This window comes from Scyliorhinus torazame, chromosome 1 (genome assembly GCF_047496885.1).
Source record: "Scyliorhinus torazame isolate Kashiwa2021f chromosome 1, sScyTor2.1, whole genome shotgun sequence".
In the NCBI taxonomy this organism is placed as follows: domain Eukaryota; kingdom Metazoa; phylum Chordata; class Chondrichthyes; order Carcharhiniformes; family Scyliorhinidae; genus Scyliorhinus; species Scyliorhinus torazame.
In genome coordinates, this window is record NC_092707.1 from 133,759,447 (window position 1) to 133,780,358 (window position 20,912).

General features: G+C 52.1%; 1 long non-coding RNA gene across 1 annotated transcript in view; it reads right to left on the reverse strand.

The window, feature by feature from the left end:
• LOC140413013 (uncharacterized) overlaps positions 1–20,912 on the reverse strand; it is a 62,911-nt gene that overhangs the window by 37,067 nt on the left and 4,932 nt on the right. The window contains exon 2 of the long non-coding RNA XR_011942202.1: positions 4,336–4,375. This is a non-coding gene — a long non-coding RNA (uncharacterized lncRNA). The remainder of the gene's footprint in view (positions 1–4,335; positions 4,376–20,912) is intronic.

Here is a 20,912-nt window from a genome sequence, read left to right on the forward strand (position 1 = left end):
TGCCCCCTTGTGACAGCTACATCCACCCGAGGAAAAAGTCGCTGAACGTCCACTCTATCTATCCCTCTCATCATCTTATACACCTCAATTAAGTCACCTCTCATCCTCCTTCGCTCCAATGAGAAAAGCCCTAGCTCCCTCAACTTTTCCTCATAAGACCTACCCTCCAATCCAGACAGCATCCTGGTAAATCTCCTTTGCACCCTTTCCAATGCTTCCACATCCTTCCTATAATGAGGTGACCAGAACTGCACACAATACTCCAAATGTGGTCTAACCAAGGTCTTGTACAGTTGCAGCATAACCTCACGGCTCTTAAACTCGTCGCGGTGTGCCAGGCCCGCGCAGTCACCACTATCGCCCCCAACGCCCTAGCCTACACACAATGGGCACCGCCATCTTCACCTCCCCGGACCACGCGCAGCCAGTGGACGCGGCCATTTTCACCTCCCGGGGCCATGTGCGGCCAGTGGCGCCGCCATCTTCTCCCCCTCAGTCCACCTGTGGCCCATGGGCACCGCCATCTTGTCGCCCGCAGGATCTTCAGGCGTCGCCATCTTGTCTCCCCCACGGGACATGGACACCGACAGCATTCCAGGACCTGGGCCCCCCAGGATCCCAACCATCCGACGTCAGCGACGACCGACCACGACTCGCCTCAGTGACGATCGACCAGTCTCGTCCGCACACCTGGCCACCGCATCGAACAGTGTGAAAATCAACGGCCACGTGACTTCTTGCCTGCTGGACTCCGGGAGCACCGAAAGCTTCATACGGTAAGGCGCTGCTCCCTCGCGGTACACCCCACCAGCAAAGAATTTCCCTGGCCTCCGGATCCCATTCCGTCACGATCAGGGGGTTCTGCACGGTCACACTCATGGTACAGGGCATAGAATTTAGCAGCTTCCGCCTCTACGTCCTTCCTAATCTCTGCGCTGCCCTACTACTCAGCCTGGGCTTCCAGTGTAACCTCCAGAGCCTAACCCTCAAATTCGGCGGGCCCCTACCACCCCTCACTGTGTGCGGCCTCGCGACCCTAAAGGTCGATCAGTTTTCCCTCTTCGCCAATCTAACCCCGGATTGCAAACCCGTCGCCACCAGGAGCAGACGGTACAGCACCCAGGACAGGACCTTCATCAGGTCCGAGGTCCAGCGGCTGCTTCGGGAGGGCATTATCGGGGCCAGCAACAGCCCCTGGAGAGCCCAAGTGGTAGTCGTTAAAACTGGGGAGAAACACAGAATGGTCGTGGACTACAGCCAGACCATCAATCGGTACACGCAGCTCGACGCGTACCCCCTCACACACATATCTGACATGGTCAATCAGATTGCACAGTACCGGGTCTTCTCAACGGTAGACCTCAAATCTGCCTACCACCAGCTCCCCATTCGTAAATTGGAGCGTCCATACACCGCTTTCAAGGCGGACGGTCGTCTCTATCACTTCCTCAGGGTTCCCTTCGGCGACACCAACGGGGTCTCGGTCTTCCAAAGGGAGATGGACCGAATGGTCGAACGGTACGGTTTGTGGGCCACCTTCCTGTACCCATAAAAATGTCACCATCTGCGGCCATGACCAGCAGGACCACAATGCCAACCTTGCCAAATTTCTCCACACCGCTACTCTCCTCAACTTCACCTACAACAAGGAGAAGTGCATGTTTAGCACGACCCGCTTAGCCATACTCGGCTATGTGGTCCAGAACGGAGTTCCGGGGCCTGATCCCAACCGCATGCGCCCCCATCATGGAGCTCCGCTCCCCCACTGCCCCAAGGCCCTCAAACTCTGACTGGGGTTCTTCTCGTACTATGCCCAGTGGGTCTCAAACTATGCGGACAAGGCCCGCCCACTCATTCAGTCCACCTATTTTCCTCTGACGGCCGAGGCACAGCAGGCCTTCGCCCATATCAGAGCCGATATCACCAAGGCCGGGATGCACTGCACTTTCAAGTAGAGAGCGACGCATCGGACGTCGCCCTAGCCGCCACCCTCAATCAGGCAGGCAGACCTGTGGCATTCTTTTCCCGCACCCTTCATACCTCAGAAATTCGGCACTCATCCGTCGAAAAAGAGGCCCAAGCTATCGTTGAAGCTGTGCGGCATTGGAGGCATTACCTGGCTGGCAGGAGATTCACTCTCCTCACTGACCAACGGTCAGTAGCCTTCATGTTCAATAACACACAGCGAGGCAAGATCAAAAATGATAAAATCTTGTGGTGGAGGATCGAGCTCTCCACCTATAATTACGAGATTTTGTATCGCCCCGGCAAACTCAACGAGCCCCCAGACGCCCTATCCCGAGGTACATGTGCCAGCGCACAAGTAGATCGACTCCGGGCCCTACACGACAGCCTTTGTCACCCAGGAGTCACACCGTTGTACCATTTCATAAAAGCCCACAACCTGCCCTACTCCATCGAGGAAGTACGAACAATACCCAGGGACTGCCAGGTCTGTGCGGAGTGCAAGCCGCACTTCTACCGACAGGACCGTGCGTGCCTGGTGAAGGCCTCCCGCCCCTTTCAACGCCTCAGCATGGATTTCAAAGGGCCCCTCCCCTCCACCGACTGAAACACGTATATTCTCAGTGTAGTCGATGAGGACTCCAGGTTCCCCTTCGCCAGCCCATGCCCCGACATGACGTCTGCCACCGTCATCAAAGCCCTAAACACTGTCTTCGCTCTGTTCGGTTTCCCCGCCTATATCCACAGTGACAGGGGATCCTCATTCATGAGTGATGAGCTGCGTCAGTTCCTGCTCAGCAGGGGTATTGCCTCCAGCAGGACGACCAGCTATAACCCCCGGGGAAATGGGCATGTAGAGAGGGAGAACGCGATGGTATGGAGGGCCGTCCAACTGGCCCTACGGTCCAGGAACCTCCCAGCCTCTCGCTGGTAGGAGGTCCTCCCTGATGCACTCCATACATTTGGTCACTGCTGTGCACCGCTACTAACAACACATCCCATGAACGTCTTTTTGCCTTCCCCAGGAAGTCCACGTCCGGGGTGTCGCTCCCGACTTGGCTCGCAGCTCCAGGACCAGTCCTGCTCCGTGGGCACGTCCGCCTCCACAAGGCGGATCCGTTGGTAGAAAGGGTGCAATTGCTCCATGCCAACCCCCAGTATGCCGACGGCCGCCAAGATACTGTCTCCCTCAGAGACCTGGCACCAGCAGGTTCCACACACACACCTCTCCAGCCCGGCGCCACCCTCTCCTCCCCCGGCGCTCCCAGCATTAACCCTACCAGGTCCATCCGTCCTTCCCCTGCCCACTCCCAAGGACGAAGAGGATTTTGGCATGCTCCCGGAGTCACCGAACATCAGGCCAGCATCGACATCGCCGCCACCACTACGTCGCTTCCAGCGGAACATCAAGGCATCAGACCGGTTAAATCTCTAACTGGCACTGGACTTCAAAAGACATATTTTTTTCTAATCAAGTACTGTAAATATAAATTCATTGCTGTAGATAGTTCTCCACCAACCCCGCCGGACTCAATTTTAACAGGGGGTGAATGTGGTAAAGCACTGTTGCACCTGTATTAGGTGATGTAAGGCAGGACCTGTACTACAGGTTCGCCAGTAGTCCCTGCCTGCTGGCTCCACCCAGTAGGCGGAGTATAAATATGCGTGGCCTCCATTCAACAGCCATTTCGCCAACTGCTGTGGGAGGCCACACATCTTAGAGCAATAAAGCCTTAGTTGTATCCAACTCTAGTCTTTGTTCAACTGATCATGCCTCAACTTCTACATGGTGAGAATAAATACAGCGCCAGGCTGGGTGGCCTTCACTGATCTTCCGGGAGCAGAGAGGAGTCGGACCTGCGTGGGACACTTCTGCAGGGAGAGAAAATTACATCGCCAGGCTCAGGGGCCTTCATGTACCATCCGTGGGCTGAGAGGAGTCAAACCTGCGAGGGACACTGCTACAGGGAGAGAATAAATACAGCGCCAGGCTCGGTGGCCTTCACTTAGCTTCCGGGGGCAGAGAGGAGTCAGACCTGCGAGGGACACTTCGACTGGGAGAGAAGAAATACAGCGCCAGGCTCGTGGGCCGTCACTCACCTTCCGGGGGCAGAGAGGAGACGGATCTGCGTGAGACATTACTACAGGGAGAGAATAAATACAGCGCCAGGCTCGGGGGCCTTCATGTACCATCCGTGGGCTGAGAGGAGTCAAACCTGCGAGGGACACTGCTACAGGGAGAGAATAAATACAGCGCCAGGCTCGGGGGCCTTCACTTAGCTTCCGGGGGCAGAGAGGAGTCGGACCTGCGAGGGAGACTTCGACTGGGAGAGATTAAATACAGCGCGAGTCTCGGGGGCCTTCACTTACCTTCCAGGGCAGAGAGGAGTCGGATCTGCATGGGACACATCTACAGGGAGAGAATAAATACAACGTGAGGCTTGGGGGCCTTCATTTACGTTCCGGGAGCAGAGAGAAGTCAGACCTGCGTGGGACACTTCTACAGGGAGAGAGTTAATACTGCGCGAGGCTCAGAGGTCTTCACTCCCCGGATACGGTAAGGCGCTGCTCCCTCCCCATCCTACCCGCGACCCAGAAAATCTCCCTGGCTTCCGGATCCAATGCTGTGGAAATCCGCAGGTATTGTGTTGCGACCCTCACTGTGCAAGGCGTACAGGATACCAACTTTAGGCTCTACGTCCTCCCCCACCTCTGCACTGCCCTATTATTGGGACACGACTTCCAATGCCACCTCCAGAGTCTTACCTTGAAGTTCAACGGACCCCTGCCCCCCTCACTGTCTGTAGCCTTACGACCCTTAAGGTCGCCCCACCCTCCCTGTTCGCAAACCTCACCCCGGACTGTAGGCCCGTCGCTACCAGAAGCAGACGCTACAGTGCCCAGGACAGGGCCTTCATCCGGTCAGAAGTCCAGCGACTCCTGCGAGAGGGGATTATTGAGGCTAGTAACAGCCCCTGGACAGCCCAAGTGATGGTCGTCAAGACTGGGGAGAAGCACCCGATGGTCATCGATTACAGTCAGACCATTAACCGGTACATGCAGCTCGATGCGTACCCCCTCCCCCGCATATCTGACATGGTCAATCAGATTGCGCAGTATCGGGTCTTCTCTACAGTCGACTTGAAGTCTGCATACCACCAGCTTCCCATCCACCGGGAGGACCGCCAATACACTGCCATCGAGGCAGATGGCCGCCTCTATCACTTCCTCAGGGTTCCCTTTGGTGTCACTAACGGGGTCTCAGTCTTCCAAAGGGAAATGGACCGAATGGTTGACCAGTACGGGCTGCGGGCCACGTTCCTGTACCTGGACAACGTCACCAACTGTGGCCGTGACCAGCAGGACCATGACGAGAACCTCCGGCGCTTCCTCCACACCGCGAAACTCCTAAATCTCACTTATAATAGAGAGAAATGCGTCTTTCGCACGACACGCCTGGCCATCCTTGGTTACATCATGGAACACGGAGTCCTGGGGCCCAACCCCGACCGCATGCGCCCCCTCCTGGAACTCCCCCTCCCCCACTGCCCCATGGCCCTGAAGAGATGCCTGGGGTTCTTCTCCTACTATGCCCAGTGGGTCCCCAACTATGCGGACAAGGCCCGCCCACTGATCAAATCTACCACTTTTCCCCTGACAGCTGAGCCCCGGCTGGCCTTCAACTGCATTAAAGCAGACAGTGCCAAAGCCGCGATGCACGCTGTGGATGAGTCCATCCTGTTTCAAGTGGAAAGCGATGCGTTGGACTTCGCTCTGGCTGCCACGCTCAACTAGACGGGCAGGCCCGAGACTTTCTTCTCCCGTACCCTCCATGCCTCCGAAATTCAACACTCCTCTGTCGAAAAGGAGGCACATGCCATCGGAGAAGCTGTGAGACACTGGAGGCATTACCTGGCCGGCAGGTGATTCACTCTCCTCACTGACCAACGCGGTGGGTGCAGGGACAATAACGGCGATTGAGCGGGCCTGGCACACTGCAGCGAAATGTCCTTTCCTACTGCGGGCCTTGCAGAGCGCGCTCCGCGCCGGGCAGCGCTGCCGGGGGTGTTTTGTCTGTCCGCAGAAGTAGCACTTGTGTCCCCCGGGGTTGGCTGGCTGTCACGCGGCGCAGGCGTGGGGTTGGCTGGGGGCGGTCGCTAATGGGGTCCACGATGGGGTGGCCGCTGGCGGGGTCCACGGTGCCCAGGAGGGGTGGGCCGTGCGGTCGGGGGCATACGTCTGTATGTTGCGTGAGGTGACTGCGAGCGAGAGCGCTAGTTTCTTGGTCGCCGCGAAGTCAAGCGTAGCCCCTTCTAAGAGGCACTGGCGGATGTAGGCCGACCCTATGCCCGTAACGAACGCGTCTCTCATTAGCAGGTTAGAATGTTCAGCAGACGAAATGGCCTGGCAATCACAGTCTCTCACCAGGGCGAGCAGGGCACTCCAGAAATCTTCCACAGACTCACCGGGAAGTTGGTGCCGTGTGGACAGGAGGTGCCTGGCGTAGATCTTGTTGGTCTGCTGAGCGTAGTTCTCCTTCAGTAGCGCCATTGCCTCTGCATAGGTAGGCGTGTCCTGGATGAGGGGAAAGACATCGGAGCTCAGCCGCGTGAACAGAATCTGGAGCTTCTGTGCTTCTGGGATTGGGTCTGTCGCAGATCCATGTATGCTTCAAAGCAAGCTAGCCAATGTGCGAAGTCCTTTTTGGCGTTGTCTGCTTGAGGATGCAACTGCAGGCAATCAGGCTTGATGCAGAGATCCATCGTTGTAAAATCTCTGCGTAATAAATTGATGCACTATCAATTACGACGAGACGAGAGTAGAGAGTAATTGAGGCTTTATATGTGGCCTCTTACAGCTGCTGCCGAAATGGCTGCAGTTCGGAGAGCACACACATTTATACTCCGCCTACTTGGCGGAGCCAGCAGGCAGGGATCTACCCCCGTACCTGTAGTATATTGGCCTTACCATAATACCCTTGTATGCAGTGCAGTATATACAAAATAATACAACAGCGGTGACTACCACACTTACTTTCCAGGTGCAGAGGGGAGTCGGACCTGCTTGGGACACTGCTACAGGGGGAGAATAAATACAGTGCGAGGCTCGGGGGACTTCACTTACCTTCCGGGAGCTGAGAGGAGCCGGACATGCGTAGGCCACTGCTACAGGGAGAGAATAAATACAACGCCAGGCTCGGGGGCCTTCACTTACCTTCCAGGAGTAGTGAGGAGTCGGACCTGCGAGGGACACTTCTACTGGGAGAGAAAAAATACAGCGCCAGGCTCGAGGGCCTTCACTCACCTTCCGGGAGCAGAGAGGAGTCGGACCTACGTGGGACACTGCTCCAGCGGGAGGATGAATACAGTGCCAGGCTCAGGGCCTTCGCACACTGTGGTGAATGTACTGCTACTGCAATTCACCACTCTATTGTACTGTATTATGTTGATACCCCTGTGGGCTTAGCCTGTAGCTCTGCCCCCTCGGTGGTGGTATATAAACCTGCAGCCTGTAGGCGGCATTCAGTACAGAGCAGTCGCAGGCAGGCACAGATATAGCTTATTAAAACCACTGTTCACTTCTACTAATCGTCTCGTGTGAATTGATGATCGCATCAATTTAATAAGCTAAGATATCGCAATGGAAGCCACCCTCAAACCTGATCGACTGGAACACGACCCACAGGCAGCTGAAGCCAAAGGAATCTTCTCACATTGGCTCAGCTGCTTTGAGGCCTCCTCCTCGCCCGCCGTCACCGAGGCACACAAGTTGAGACTCCTCAACGCCCGAGTGAGCCACAGAATCTTTTTACTAATCTAGGACGCGGTCGTGATCCTGAAAAGACATTACGTGAGGCCGGTGAACGAAGTGTTCGCGCGGCATCTCCTCACCACACGTCGCCAACACCCCGGGGAATCGCTGGAGGAATATCTACGCGACCTGAGGGTACTCGCTCGGAACTGTAACTACAAGGACGTCACGGCCTCGCAGCACATGGAACGCGCCATCCGGGACACCTATGTTTATATTGCTGCTGTTACAATGCCAAAAAAATACCTGAATAAAATGTTTATTAAAAAAAAATGTATCACTTCACACTTCACTACATTTAATTTCATCTGTCACCTGTCCATCCATTCCATCAACCTGTCTATGTCCTTTTGAAGTTTAACACAATCTTCCTCATGATTCACTATCTTTCCAAGTTCTGTATCATTTGCAAATTTTAAAATTGTGCTCTGTACATCAAGGTCTAGGTTATTAATATATATCAGGAAGAGCAGGGGTCTTTTGTTTTATTCATTCACAGGATGTGGGTGTCGCTGGTTAGGCCAGCATTTATTGCCCATCCCTAGTTGCCCTTCAGAAGGTGGCAGTGCTTTGCCTTCTTGAACTGCTGTAGTCCCAGAGGTGTAGGTAACCCACCATGCTGTTAGGAAGGGAGTTCCTAGATTCTGCCCCAGTGACACGAAAGGAACAGCGATATATTTCCAAGTCAGGGTGGTGAGTAACTTGAGTGGAACCTCCAGGTGGTATCTGCTGCTCATGGTGCTTCTAGATGGTAGTGGTCGTGGGTTTGGAAGGTGCTGTCTGAGGAACCTTGATGAATTACTGCAATGCATCTTGTAGATGGTATCGTAACACCTATCCCTGGAGAACTCCACTATTGGCCGGGATTCTCCAATTCCGCAGCCAAGTTCTGACCCCAGCGTGAAAAGCCGCACCAACCACTCCGGCGCCAATGGGCCTCGATCATGAAATGAAATGAAATGATATGAAAATCGCTTATGGTCACAAGTAGGCTTCAAATGAAGTTACTGTGAAAAGCCTCTAGTCACCATATTCCGGCGCCTATTCGGGGAGGCTGGTACAAGAATTGAACTGTCCTGCTGGCCTGCCTTGGTCTGCTTTCAAAGCCAGCGATTTAGCCCTGTGCTAAACCAGCTATGCTCCCCTTCCTAGGCCGGAGTGGTCCCCGCAGCTCCAGCCGGTGTGGCATGGCCGGCGCGAGTATTCGCATGTGGGCTATGGCCGGCCCGTGTTCGCGCATGCGCGCCATGGCCGGCATGATTTCGCGCATCCGCGTGGGTTCCCCTCTCCGCTCCGGCCCCCGGGCAATATGGCGGTGCCCTACAGGGGCCCAGCACGGAGGGCATAGATAGGCCCCCACGGAACCAGCCCGCCCGCCGATCAGTAGGCCCCGATCGTGGGTCAGGCCACCGTGGAGGCCCCCCTGGGGTCGGATCCCCCTGCCCCCCCCACCAGGATGATACCCGCTCACAGAACTTCCAGGTCCCGCCGTGTGGGACCATACGTGACCTACGCCGGCGGAACTCAGCTGAACTTGGCGGCCACTCGGCCTGTTGGGGCCTGGAGAATCGCCATGGGGCCACTTTCAAGGGCCCCCGACCGGCGCGGCGGCAATCCCGTGGGCGCCCGAGAATTGACGAGCCATCGTCGGGGTGGCGTGACGCGATTCTCGCGTCCCCATGGGGATTCTCCAACCTGGCGCATTGACCTTCATCCAGTTTGAAAAACAACTGTTTCCCACTACTATTTGTTTCCTGTCACTCAGCCAAATTTGTATCCCTGATGCTACTGTCCCTTTTATTCCATGCACGTATCTTTTCTCACAAGCCTGTTGTACAGTTCTTTATCAAATGCCTATTGGAAGTCCACGTACACCACATCGTCAGCATTACCCTCATCGACCACCTCTGTTACCTCATCAAAAAACTCAGGCAAGTTAGTTAAACATAATTTGCCCTGAACAAATCCATGCTGGCTTTTCTTAATTAATCTTCATTTGCCTAAGTGATTGTTAATTATTCTTTCCGAAAGCTTGTCCGCCATTGAAGTTAAACTGCTTGGCCTGTAGTTGCTGAGCTTATGTTTGCAGTCATTTTTGAACAAGGGAGTAACAATTTTTATGTCCTCAAGACTATCCTTTCAGGCCTTTGGATGAGCAACATAAACACTATGCTCCTGTAATCAGCTTTGTAAGAAGGTTAAACAGGTTGATGCTGCAGCACAACTAATTGTGTTAACAATATAGCAACAGTCAGAAAAATTGTCACGGGTGGCCCCGATCTACACTTGATTCCTTCTGAAGTCTATTCATCTTGGTTGTGTGCTGCCATGGTTACCCATTTGTCAGGTTTTCGGGCAATTCGGCCCTTTTTGGACTGTTCAAGAGTAAAATCCAGAGACTGGAACATAACCAAATTTCCCAGCAGGCTTGGCCTGCTGAGCTGGGTATGTGTACGGATACTTACAAACCCCCCCCCCCCCCCCCCCCCGGAGCAACAAGGAAGAAGGAGCCAGACAACTAGATAAGATTAAACACAGAGACAAAGGGGCATGGTAATACAAAGGGGCCTGCCTGCAAGCAGGACAATGGGATGGTCATAGCCCCATGCAGGTGTAAATGACTTTGCCTCCACCAGAGCAGAATCCAATCAACACCCCATCAACATAGCGAGGTGAGAATAGCAGCAATCTCCGGAGCAGATGGAAGACTGAAAATCTTCACAAGGGAGCTTAACCTCGTTATCTCAAAAAGTAGACTGCCTGGGCTTAGTATATTGCGCTGGAAAAGCCCCGGAAAGATAAACGGTAGAAAAAACCAAGTCGGAGGCGGACCTAGGGGAGGTACTCCAATCTTGACAGAAGCCACCGGCAGGAACTCACTGGTCAGAGGGGGCGGAGCCCGCGCCAAACTCAAACTACCAAGTTGGAGGCGGACCTAGGGGAGGTACTCCAATCTTGGAAGGTCTGAGTGACAGGAACCATGGTCGGAGGGGGCGGAGCCCGCGCCAAGCTCAAACTACCAAGTTGGAGGCGGACCTAGGGGAGGTACTCCAATCTTGGAAGGTCTGAGTGACAGGAACCATGGTCGGAGGGGGCGGAGCCTGCGCCAAGCTCAAACCACCAAGTTGGAGGTGGACCTAGGGGAGGTACTCCCATCTTGACAGGTCTGACCGGCTCAAAGGGGGCGGGACTAGCGGGAACTTTAAACCTTACCGATTCAATACAAAAGGGGCTGGCCGAACACAGGAAAAAGCCAGGTAAAACGGATATAAAAGGGGCTGTGTTTCGATTGAGGGTCTCTTGGCTTGACCTCTCCACCTTCGACTTGACCTCCCGCTCGAGCCGCAGCCTTGGACTGTAAGTACCCTGCAGCAGCGTGCAAAACTCCCTTGACTTTGATAGTGGTTGAGGCTTTGGGGCAGGGGGCTTGATTTGTGTTTTGTACCATTGTTAAAATTGTGTAACGATAAGATTTTACGTTGTGTCCGTTATAGTACTTCCTGAATAGACTTAGTTTGTGTTAGAGCTTAAGGTTTTATTATATTGTCTTCTGTTTGATGATTTTGACCTGGGTTTTGCAATAAACCTCGATTTGCTGATAAATTGGAGTCGTTTAAATTCTTCAATCTCTCACCAGCGATCTCTGACCAAGTCATTGTTAAAATATTCCTCACCTTAATTCCGGGGTCGAGAATCTGGGGTTATCGTGAACGATTCAAACCCGTTCACTCAGGACAGGCTGCTGGTTAGGTAATAAACAGCAGTGTCCTATTCTCTCTCTTGGGAAAGCTACTCCAGCGAAGTAGGAACCGGGTGGGTGTTTTACCACCGGCAAGAGAGAGAATCACCTGGGCATTGGTGGGGGTCTGGATATCTGTGTGATATAAGGCTCAGGCTTCCGGTTAGGGATAAACGGCAGGCTTGATTCAGTGCTCTCTCCCGCGGAGGTGTCCCAGTGCGGCATCCCCTGGTCTCTGAAGTTTCGGTGCCAGCTGGAGAGAGACACACACAGATATACAAACCCCAGATATCGGCCCAGTAGTGGAGTAGCAAAGATGGAACCCTCTACACATTACATGAGTGCTTTATCTGTTGAGGTGGTATAACCAAAGCTTTGTAAGTATCTATCCAAATGGGGTAAAGCAAGCTGAAGGCTTGGTGCTTGACTTCCATAAGAAGTGTTTTTTTCAAATATTTTATTCAAGGCATTTTCACAGATATATACAAAATATCAGAAGAACAAAACTCAATAAACAACCACAACCTGCCTGTCCGCTGATAGCAACACGCTGCCACATATCACCTTCCCATTTTAACCCTCTTACCCCCCCCCATCTTGTTGACCCCTCAATCCTCCTTAAAGAAATTAATAAACGGCTTCCACCTCTGGGTGAACCCCTCTCCTGACCCTCGCAGAGTGAACTTGACCTTTTCCAGCCTCAGGAATTCTGCCAGGTCGCTCACCCACACTCCGGCTTTCAGCGGCTCAGAGTATCGACACACTAACAAAACCGGTCTCCAGGCTATCAGGGAGGCAAAGGCCAAAGCATCGACTTCTCTTGCCCCCTGGACTCCTGAGTCTTCCGACAACCCAAATATCACCACCTCTGGACTCGGAACTACCCCCACACCTAATTCCTCGGACATCACGTCCAAGAACCCTGCCAGAACCCCATCAGTCTTGGACAGGCCCAGAACATGTGGCCGTGATTCACGGACCTCCCCGCGCACCGCCCAGACCTATCTTCTACCCCCGCAAAGAACCTATTCATCTTCTCCAACGTCATATGCGCCCTATGTAACATTTTAGACTGGAGAAGGCTGAACCTCACACATAACTAAGACGCGTTCACCCTCCGCAAGGCTTCTGCCCATGTCTCGGCCCTCACCTCCCCTCCCCCTCCGATTTACTCTTAATGTCCCCCACCAGGGCTCCCTCCCACTTCATCAATTCCTTATAGATATCCGCCACCTTCTCCTCCCTTATTTCATCCTTCCACAGCACCTTGTCCTGCAACCCCAAGGGCGGCAGCCCAGGAAAGGATGGCACATCTTTCCTTACATAGCCCCGAACCTGCTGGTACCTAAAACCATTCCCCATGGGCAATTCATTCACTTCCTCCACATCCTCGAGCCCCGCAAATGTGCCTCCTGTAAACAAGTCCCCAAAGCACTCAATCCCCGGCTGCGCCAACCCCTAAGCCATGCATCCAGCCCCACCCCAAACTTATGATTATCGCAGATTGAGGCACCCTCAACCTCCCCATTCTGGTTGCTGCTTACGTATGTGTCGATGGCTAGTGTCATCCTTTTGCAAAAAACCTGGTCAGCGAGGTGGGCTGTGGCCAGCCTCCATGGGGGGTGCTGGGCCCAACACATTTCCAACCTCACATCCACATACTGAGGTGCGTGGTCCGAGGTTACTGTTACGGAGTATTCCATCCCTACTACCCCTGGAAGCACCAATTTCCCCATCACAAAGAAGTCTATTTGGGAATAGCCTTGTGGACATGTGAGAACAAGGAGAACGCCTTCTTCCTCAGGTGGCTGAACCTCCACGGGTCCACTCCCACCACATCCAAACACCCTCCCCCGTAATCTGCTCTGTGAAGATGGTCAGTCCCTTACCTATTCCTGATTTTACCCCTGATTTGGGGTTTGACCTACCTGCCTTCGGGTGCAGGATGGAATTAAAGTCACCCCCCATGATCAGTTGGTTGGAGTCGAGGTTGGACATCTCTACCATTGCTTTTTTGATGAACTTGGCGTCGTCCCAGTTTTGGCCGTGCACATTCATTAGTACCACTAGGGCCCTTTCCAGAACCCCATTCACCATTATGTATTGCCCCCCTAGGCCGGTCACCATGCTGGTTGTCGTGGAGGCTACCCTCTTGTTAAATAGGATTGCCACCCCCCTGATATGCCTGCCCCATACAACTCTTCCTTACCCTCATCTGTTATTCCTTGACTCTTAGTTGCATCCCCTGGAGAAAGATTACGTTGACCCTCAGGCTTTTTAGGTGGACAAAGACTCGGGATCTTTTGAGTGGGCTATTAAGTTCCCTCATGTTCCAGGTGATTATCGTGACAGGGGGTGTCCTGTCTCTCCCCCCCACCCTTTGCCGTTTGTCCTGTGGATGACTTCCAGTGGTGGCCATGGTGTGAGTGTTCGCATACATAGAACATTACAGCGCAGTACAGGCCCTTCGGCCCTAGATGTTGCGCCGACCTGTGAAACCACTCTAAAGCCCATCTACACTATTCCCTTATCATCCATATGTTTATCCAATGACCATTTAAATACCCTTAATGTTGGCGAGTCCACTACTGTTGCAGGCAGGGCATTCCACGCCCTCACTACTCTCGGAGTAAAGGACCTACCTCTGACATCTGTCCTATACCTATCACCCCGTCAATTTAAAGCTATGTCCCCTCGTGCTAGACATCACCATCCGAGGAAAAAGGCTCTCACTGTCCACCCTATCTAATCCTCTGATCATCTTGTATGCCTCAATTAAGTCACCTCTTAACCTTCTTCTGTCTAAAGAAAATAACCTCAAGTCCCTCAGCCTTCCCTCATAAGGGGCGTCATTCTCCGCCGGCGGGAGTCTCCGTTTTGCCGGCGCCCGGGGGTTTCACGACGGCGTGGGGCTGCCCCACAATGGGAAACCCCATTGACCGGCCGGTGTTACGGAGACTCCCGCCGGCCGGTCGACGCAGAAATGTGGCGGGGTGGGTAGGAGAATTTTGCCCAAGATCTTCCCTCCATACCAGGCAACCTTCTGGTAAATCTCCTCTGCACCCTTTCCAATGCTTCCACATCCTTCCTATATTGCGGCGATCAGAACTGCACGCAATACTCCAAATGCAGCCACACCAGAGTTTTGTACAGCTGCAACATGACCTCATGGCTCCGAAACTCAATCCCTCTACCAATAAAAGCTAACACACCGTATGCCTTCTGAACAACCCTCTCAACCTGGGTGGCAACTTTGAGGGATCTATGTACATGGACACCAAGATCTCTCTGCTCATCCACACAACCAAGAATCTTACCATTTGCCCAGTACTCTGTCTTCCTGTTATTCCTTCCAAAATGAATTACCTCACATTTTTCTACATTAAACTCCATTTGCCACCCAGCCCAGCCCAGCTCTGCAGCTTATCTATGTCCCTCTGTAACGTGTTACATCCTTCCGCACTGTCCACAACTCCACCGACCTTAGTGTCATCTGCAAATTTACTCACCCATCCTTCTACGCCATCCTCCAGGTCATTTATAAAAATGACAAACAGCAGTGGCCCCAAAACAGATCCTTGTGGTACACCACTGGTAACTGGACTCCAGGCTGAACATTTCCCATCAACCACTACCCTTTGCCTTCTTCCAGCTGGCCAATTTCTGATCCAAACTGCTAAATCACCCTGAATCCCATGCCTCTGTTTTTTCTGCAATAGCCTATCGTGGGGAACCTTATCAAACGCTTTACTGAAATCCATATACACCACATCAACTGCTTTACCCTCGTCCACCTGTTTGGTCACCTTCTCAAAGAACTCAATAAGGTTTGTGAGGCACGACCTACCCTTCACAAAACCGTGTTGACTATCTCTAACTAAATTATTCCTTTCCAGATGATTGTACATCCTATCTCTTATCAACCTTTCCAAGACTTTGCCCACAACAGAAGTTAGGCTCACTGGTCTATAGTTACCGGGGTTGTCTCTACTCCCCTTCTTGAACAAGGGGACAACATTTTCTATCCTCCAGTCTTCTGGCACTATTCCTGTAGACAATGATGAGGAAAAGATCAAAGCCAAAGGCTCAGCAATCTCCTCCCTAGCTTCCCATAGAATCCTAGGATAAATCCCATCCGGCCCAGGGGACTTATCTATTTTCACACTTTCCAGAATTGCTAACACCTCCTCCTTAAGAACCTCAAGCCCTTCTAGTCTAGTAGCCTGTATCTCAGTATTCTCCTCGACAACATTGTCTTTTTCCTGTGTGAATACTGACAAAAAAATATTCATTTAGCACCTCTCCTATCTCCTCGGACTCCACGCACAACTTCCCACTTCTGTCCTTGACTGGCCCCACTTTTACCCTAGTCATTCTTTTATTCCTGACATATCTATAGAAAGCTTTAGCGTTATCCTTGATCCTACCTGCCAAAGACTTCTCATGTCCCCTCCTGGCTCTTCTTAGCTCTCTCTTTAGGTCCTTCCTAGCTAACTTGTAACTCTTGAGCGCCTTAACTGAACCTTCACATCTCATCTTTACATAAGCCTCCTTCTTCCTCTTAACAAGTGATTCAACTACTTTAGTAAACCATGGTTCCCTCGCTCAACCACTTCCACCCTGCCTGACAAGGACATACATATCAAGGAGACACAGTAGCTGTCCCTTGAACCAGCTCCACATTTCAATTGTGCCCATCCCCTGCAGTTTCCCTCCCCATCCTATGCATCCTAAGTCATGCCTTTTCGCATCATAATTGCCTTTCCCCCAGCTATAACTCTTGCCCTGTGGTATATACCTATCCTTTTCCATTGCTCAAGTAAACCTAATCGAATTGTGGTCACTATCACCAAAGTGCTCAACTGCCTCCAAATCTAACACCTGTCCAGGTTCATTTCCCAGTACCAAATCCAATATGGCCTCGCCTCTCGTTGGCCTATCTACATACTGTGTCAGGAAATCCTCCTGCACACATTGGACAAAAAAGGACCCATCTAACACGCTCGAACTATAGCGTTTCCAGTCAATATTTGGAAAGTTAAAGTCCCCCATAACAACTACCCTGTTACCTTCGCTCCTATCCAGAATCATCTTTGCAATCCTTTCCTCTACATCTCTCGAACTTTTCGGAGGCCTATAGAAAACTCCCAGCAGGGTGACCTCTCCTTTCCTGTTTCTGACCTCAGCCCATACCACCTCAGTAGACGAGTCCTCATCGAACGTCCTTTCTGCCACCATAATACTGTCCTTGACTAACAATGCAACCCTGACTAACAATGCCACACCTACAGGGCATCTCCTGCTTCATGGCACAGAATAGAGCTCTTTTTACCCGATACTGGGTGGAATTTTGATGAAAAGGCATAGGTGAAGGTTGGAGGAGTAGTTTCCCCCAGTAGTGGTATATTTGTTGGTTACCAAACCCGGCAAAAGACAGTGGGAGACCAGGCTAAAAAGTTGGAGAAAGCCTGTCCTGCAGCAGCCAGTGTAAGCATGTATGTGAGGGAAGGCCTGATGCAAAATTGCCGAGCAGAAACTTAATAGTCAAGTTCCGCACACAAAAATACGTCCTCAACCGGGACCTTGGATTCATGTCGCATTACATTCACCTCCCACCATCTGGCCTGGGCTTGCAAAATCCTACCAACTGTCCTGGCTTAAGATAATTCACAACTCTTTAATCTGTGATTATCCCTCTCTCCAGTTGCTCCATTTGAACCTGAAAATACTTAATTACCCGCAAAGACTCGCATATATTATTATTATTACTTAAAGTATCGTCTTGCATCTTTGAACTTGCCTCTATATATGTTTCTGGAACTTACCTCTTCATTCACTTGAGGAAGGAGCAGTGCTTCGAAAGCTCGTGATTCAAAACAAACCTGTTGGACTTTCACCTAGTGTTGTAAGACTTCTTACTAATAAATTTGAACCTTATTCCCCTCCCAGTCACAAGTACGCTTCTCCCTGGCGCAACGCAAAATCTTCTCTTTCTCCACAAATTTATGGAGTCTCACGCTCAACACTCACGGCGGCTCCCCATCTCTAGGCTTTTGCCTCAGGGACCTATGCGCTTGGTCCACTTCAGGGGCCTTATCTTGCACCCCTTCTGCCACCAGCCCGCCAGCATCTTTGAGACGTACCTCGTGGCCCTCACATCATCCACTCTTTCAGACAGGTCCACTATTCGCAGGTTCTGCCTACTTGAGGTATTCTCTTGCTCCTCTACCTTTGCCCTCAATGATTTACACAGGTCCCCTAGGAGCCCCACCTCCACCTCCAGAGCCACCACACGATTGTTGTGGTCCGAGATAGTGACATTTAAGGGGCATCTTGACAAATACATGAATAGGATGGGAATAGAGGGATACGGACCCAGGAAGTGTAGAAGATTGGAGTTTAGTCGGGCAGCATGGTCGGCACGGGCTTGGAGGGCAGAAGGGCCTGTTCCTGTGCTGTACATTTCTTTGTTCTTTGTTGTTTGTTCAAGCTGGAAGGCCCCAGCTGGAGCAGTTGATGGCTTATATTCAGGAGAAATTCCGGCAGCAGAGGAAGGAAATACAGGAAGAACGCTCCAAGGCCATCGAGGGAGCTGCGGTACCCTTTGAAGAGTTTGATCGAACGAGTGGAAAAGTGTTTGGAGGTGCAGGGGTCGCAGATTAGGGAGATCGAAGGAGTGATCTTGGACCACAACGATCGTGTGGTGGCTCTGGAGGTGGAGGTGGGGCTCCTAGGGGACCTGTGTAAATCATTGAGGGCAAAGGTAGAGGAGCAAGAGAATACCTCAAGTAGGCAGAACCTGCGAATAGTGGACCTGTCTGAAAGAGTGGATGATGTGAGGGCCACGAGGTACGTCTCAAAGATGCTGGCGGGCTGGTGGCAGAAGGGGTGCAAGATAAGGCCCCTGAAGTGGACCAAGCGCATAGGTCCCTGAGGCAAAAGCCTAGAGATGGGGAGCCGCCGTGAGTGTTGAGCGTGAGACTCCATAAATTTGTGGAGAAAGAGAAGATTTTGCGTTGCGCCAGGGAGAAGCGTACTTGTGACTGGGAGGGGAATAAGGTTCAAATTTATTAGTAAGAAGTCTTACAACACTAGGTGAAAGTCCAACAGGTTTGTTTTGAATCACGAGCTTTCGAAGCACTGCTCCTTCCTCAAGTGAATGAAGAGGTAAGTTCTAGAAACATATATAGAGGCAAGTTCAAAGATGCAAGACGATACTTTAAATAATAATAATAATATATGCGAGTCTTTGCGGGTAATTAAGTATTTTCAGGTTCAAATGGAGCAACTGGAGAGAGGGATAATCACAGATTAAAGAGTTGTGAATTATCTTAAGCCAGGACAGTTGGTAGGATTTTGCAAGCCCAGGCCAGATGGTGGGAGGTGAATGTAATGCGACATGAATCCAAGGTCCCGGTTGAGGACGTATTTTTGTGTGCGGAACTTGACTATAAGTTTCTGCTCGGCAATTTTGCGTTGTCACGCGTCCTGAAGGCTGCCTTGGAGAACGCATACCTGAAGATCAGAGGATGAATGCCCTTGACTGCTGAACTGTTCCCTGACTGGAAGGGAACATTCCTGCCTGGCAATAGTCACGCGATGTCTGTTCATCTGTTGTCGCAGCGTCTGCATGGTCTCGCCAATGTACCACGCTTCGGGATATCCTTTCCTGCAGCGTATGAGGTAGATAATGTTGGCCGAGTCGCACGAGTATGTACCACGTACCTGGTGGGTGGTGTTCTCACATGTAATGGTGGTACCCATGTCGATGATTTGGCATGTCTTGCAGAGATTGCCATGGCAGGGTTGTGTGGTGTTGTGGTCGCTGTTCTGAAGGCTGGGTAGTTTGCTGCAAACAACGGTTTGTTTGAGGTTGCACTGTTGTTTGAAGGCAAGTAGTCGGGATGTGGGGATCACTTTGGCAAGATGTTCGTCTTCATCGATAACGTGTTGAAGGCTGCGAAGAAGATGTTGTAGTTTCTCCGCTCCGGGAAAGTACTGGACGACAAAGGGTATTCTGTCGGTTGTGTCCCGTGTTTGTCTTCTGAGGAGGTTGGTGCGGTTTTTTGCTGTGGCGCGTTGGAACTGTCGATCGATGAGTCGAGCGCCATATCCCGTTTGTACGAGGGCATCTTTCAGCATCTGTAGATGTGTGTTGTGCACCTCCTCATCTGAGCAGATCCTGTGTATACGGAAGGTGTGTCCATAGCGGATGGCTTCTTTAATGTGTTTAGGGTGGAAGCTGGAGAAGTGAAGCATTGTGAGGTTATCCGTCGGATGGTGGTAAAGCATAGTGCTGAGGTGACCGTCCATGATTTATTAGGACATTGGAGCCGAGTTGGCAAAGTGGTAGGCAGACTCAAACAAGGCGAAGTCATTGCTGTACCAGCAGCAGATCAGGTTTGGAGCGTTCTACCCGGCGGGGTAGAGGGGGACATAGGGCAGTTTCTGGACGAGGTGGAATTTCCCCAGGTGGAGGAACCAAAGAGGCAGTCGCTGGGGCTGAGGGAAGTGCTGGATAGTATCAGGGGTATGCAGTCGGAGAAGGTCCCTGGGCCGGATGGGTACCTGGCGGAATTTTATAAAGAATTTGCGACGGACCTGGCACCACATCTGTTGGGAGCGTTTAATGAAGCACGAGAGAAGGGGAGCTGCCGGAGACGATGGTGCACGTAGCAATCACACTAATCCCGAAAAAGGGGAAGGCCTCTGTGAAATGTGGGTCATATAGGCCCATATCACTATTGATCACAGATGTGAAAGTATTGGCTAAGTTGTTGGCCGGGAGGATGGAGGACTGTGTCCTGGGATGGTTGCAGAAGATCAAATAGGCTTTGTGAAGGGCAGGCAGCTTGTGAGTAATATAAGACGGTTGTTGAATGTGGTGATGAATCCGCCGTGGGCTCTGGTACCGGAGGTGGTGGTGTCCATGGACGAGGAGAAGGCATTTGATTGGGTGGAGTGGCGGTACTTGTTTGAGGTTTTGGGAAGGTTCGGGTTTGGGCCGAGATTTGTAGCATGGGTGCGGTTGCTGCAAGCGGCACCAAGGGTGAGGGTGAAGATGAATGATATGAGCTCACAAAGCTCTGACTTATACAGATGTATGAGGCAGGGGTGCCCACTTTCGCCGTTACTGTTTGCGCTGGCCATAGAGCCGTTGGCGATGGCTCTTAGGGGGTCGGCGGAGTGGCGGGGGATCATGAGGGAACAGAGGGACCATCGGGTTGCTCTATGCCGATGACCTCTCACTGTATGCTTCGATCCGTTGGAGAGTATGGGAAGGATTATGGGCCTGTTGGGGAGTTTTGGAGGGTTCTTGGGGTACAAACTGAATGTACGGAAAAGCGATATATTCCCGGTGAATGAGCAGGACAGCGGGCAATTATAGGGGGGGATG